The sequence below is a fragment of the Physeter macrocephalus genome, chromosome 4 (genome assembly GCF_002837175.3).
Source record: "Physeter macrocephalus isolate SW-GA chromosome 4, ASM283717v5, whole genome shotgun sequence".
Taxonomy (NCBI): Eukaryota; Metazoa; Chordata; class Mammalia; order Artiodactyla; family Physeteridae; genus Physeter; species Physeter macrocephalus.
The window spans coordinates 75,880,115-75,883,243 of NC_041217.1; positions in this window are offsets into that span (position 1 = coordinate 75,880,115).

Sequence of the window (3,129 nt, forward strand, 5' to 3'; positions counted from 1 at the left end):
GCCAAGACACATATTAATCAAACTATCAAAAATTAAATACAAAGAAAAAATATTAAAAGCAGCAAGGGAAAAACAACAAATAACATACAAGGGAATCCCCATAAGGTTAACAGCTGATCTTTCAGCAGAAAATCTTCAAGCCAGAAGGGAGTGGAAAGACATATTTAAAGTGATGAAAGGGAAAAAACTACAACCAAGATTACTCTACCCAGCAAGGATCTCATTCAGATTTGAAGGAGAAATTAAAACCTTTACAGATAAGTAAAAGCTAAGAGAATTCAGCACCACCAAACCAGCTTTACAACAAATGTTAAAGGAACTTCTCCAGGCAGGAAACACAAGAGAAGGAAAAGACCTACAAAAACAAACCCAAAACAAATAAGAAAATGGTAATAGGAACATACATATAGATAACCATCTTAAATGTAAATGGATTAAATGTTCCAACAAAAAGACAACTGGCTGAATGGATACAAAGACAAGATCCAGATATATGCTGTCTACAAGAGACCCACTTCAGACCTAGGGACACATACAGGCTGAAAGTGATGGGATGGAAAAAGATATTCCATGCAAATGGAAATCAAAAGAAAGCTGGAGTAGCAATTCTCATAGCAGACAAAATAGACTTTAAAATAAAGACTATTACAAGAGACAAAGAAGGACACTACATAATGACCAAGTCATCGATCCAAGAAGAAGATATAACAATTGTAAATATTTATGCACCCAAAATAGGAGCACATCAATACATAAGGCAAATGCTAACAGCCATAAAAGAGGAAATTGACAGTAACACAATAATAGCAGGGGACTTTAACACCCCACTTTAATCAATGGACAGATCATCCAAAATGAAAATAAATAAGGAAACACAAGCTTTAAATGATACATTAAACAAGATGGACTTAATTGATATTTATAGGACATTCCATCCAAAAACAACAGATTACACATTTTTCTCAAGTGCTCATGGAACATTCCCCAGGATGGACCATATATTGGGTCACAAATCAAGCCTTGGTAAATTTAAGAAAATTGAACTCTTATCAAGTATATTTTCCAACCACAATGCTATGAGACTAGGTATCAATTACAGGAAATAATCTGTAAAAAATACAAACACATGGAGGCTAAACAATACACTACTAAATAACCAAAGATAACTGAAGAAATCAAAGAGGAAATAAAAAATACCTAGAAACAAATGACAATGAAAACACGAAGACCCAAAGCCTATGGGATGCAGCAAAAGCAGTTCTAAGAGGGAAGTTTATAGCAATACAATCTTACTTCAAGAAACAAGGAACTTCTCAAATAAACAACCTAAACTTACACGTAAAGAAATCAGACAAAGAAAACAAAACAAGAAAAAAACCCCAAAGTTAGCAGAAGGAAAGAAATCATAAAGATCAGTTCAGAAATAAATGAAAAAGAAATGAAGGAAACAATAGCAAAGATCAATAAAACTAAAAGATGGTTCTTTGAGAAGATAAACAAAACTGATGAATCATTAACCAGATTCATCATGAAAAAAAGGGAGAAGACTCAAATCCACAGAATTAGAAATGAAAAAGGAGAAGTAGCAACTGACTCTGCAGAAATACAAAGGATCATGAGAGATAACTACAAGCAACTGAGACTGAACAGGGAAGAAATAGAAAATATAAACAGAAAAATCACAAGCACTGAAATTGAAACTCTGATTAGAAATCTTCTAAAAAACCAAAGCCCAGGACCAGATGGCTTCACAGGCTAATTCTATCAAACATTTAGAGAAGAGCTAACACCTATCCTTCTCAAACTCTTCCAAAATATAGCAGAGGGAGGAACACTCCTAAACTCATTCTACGAGGTCACCATCACCCTGATACCAAAACCAGACAAAGATGTCACAAAGAAAGTAAACTACAGGCCAATATCACTGATGAACATAGATACAAAAATCCTCAAAAAAATATTAGCAAACAGAATCCAACAGCACACCATACACCATGATGAAGTGGGGTTTATCCCAGGAATGCAAGGATTCTTCAATATATGCAAATCAATCAATGTGATAAACCATATTAACAAATTGAAGGAGAAAAACCATCTCAATAGATGCAGAAAAAGCTTTCAACAACGTTTAGAGCTAATCAATGAATTTGGTAAAGTAGCAGGATACAAAATTAATGCAGGGAAATCTCTTACATTCCTATATACTAATGATGAAAAATCTGAAAGAGAAATTAGTGAAACACTCCCATTTACCATCGCAACAAAAGGAATAAAATACCTAGGAATAAATCTACCTAAGGAGACAAAAGACCTGCATGCAGGAAACTATAAGACACTGATGAAAGAAATTAAAGACAATACAAACAGATGGAGAGGTATACCATGTTCTTCGATTGGAAGAATCAATATTGTGAAAATGACTATACTACCCAAAGCAATCTACAGATTCAGTGCGATCCCTATCAAACTACCAATGGCATTTTTTACAGAACTAGAACAAAAACTTCACAAATTGTATGGAAACACAAAAGGCCCCAAATAGCCAAAGCAATCTTGAGAAAGAAAAACGGAGCTGGAGGAATCAGGCTTCCTGACTTCAAACTATACTACAAAGCTACAGTAATCAAGACAGTATGGTACTGGCACAAAAACAGAAATATAGAGCAATGGAACAGGATAGAAAGCCCAGAGATAACCCACGCATATATGGTCACCTTATCTTTGATAAAGGATGCAAGAATATAGAATGGAGAAAAAAATGCCTCTTCAATAAGTGGTGCTGGGAAAACTGGACAGGTACATGTAAAAGAATGAAATTAGAACACTCCCTAACACCATATACAAAAATAAACTCAAAATTGATTAAAGACCTAAATGTAAGGCCATATACTATTAAACTCTTAGAGGAAAACATAGGCAGAACACTCCATGACATAAATCACAGCAAGATCATTTTTGACCCACCTCCTAGAGAAATGGAAATAAAACAAAAATAAACAAATGGGAACTAATGAAACTTAAAAGCTTTTGCAAAGCAAAGGAAACCATAAACAAGATGAAAAGACAACCCTCAGCATGGGAGAAAATATTTGCAAATGAAGCAACTGACAAAGGATTAATCTCCAAAAT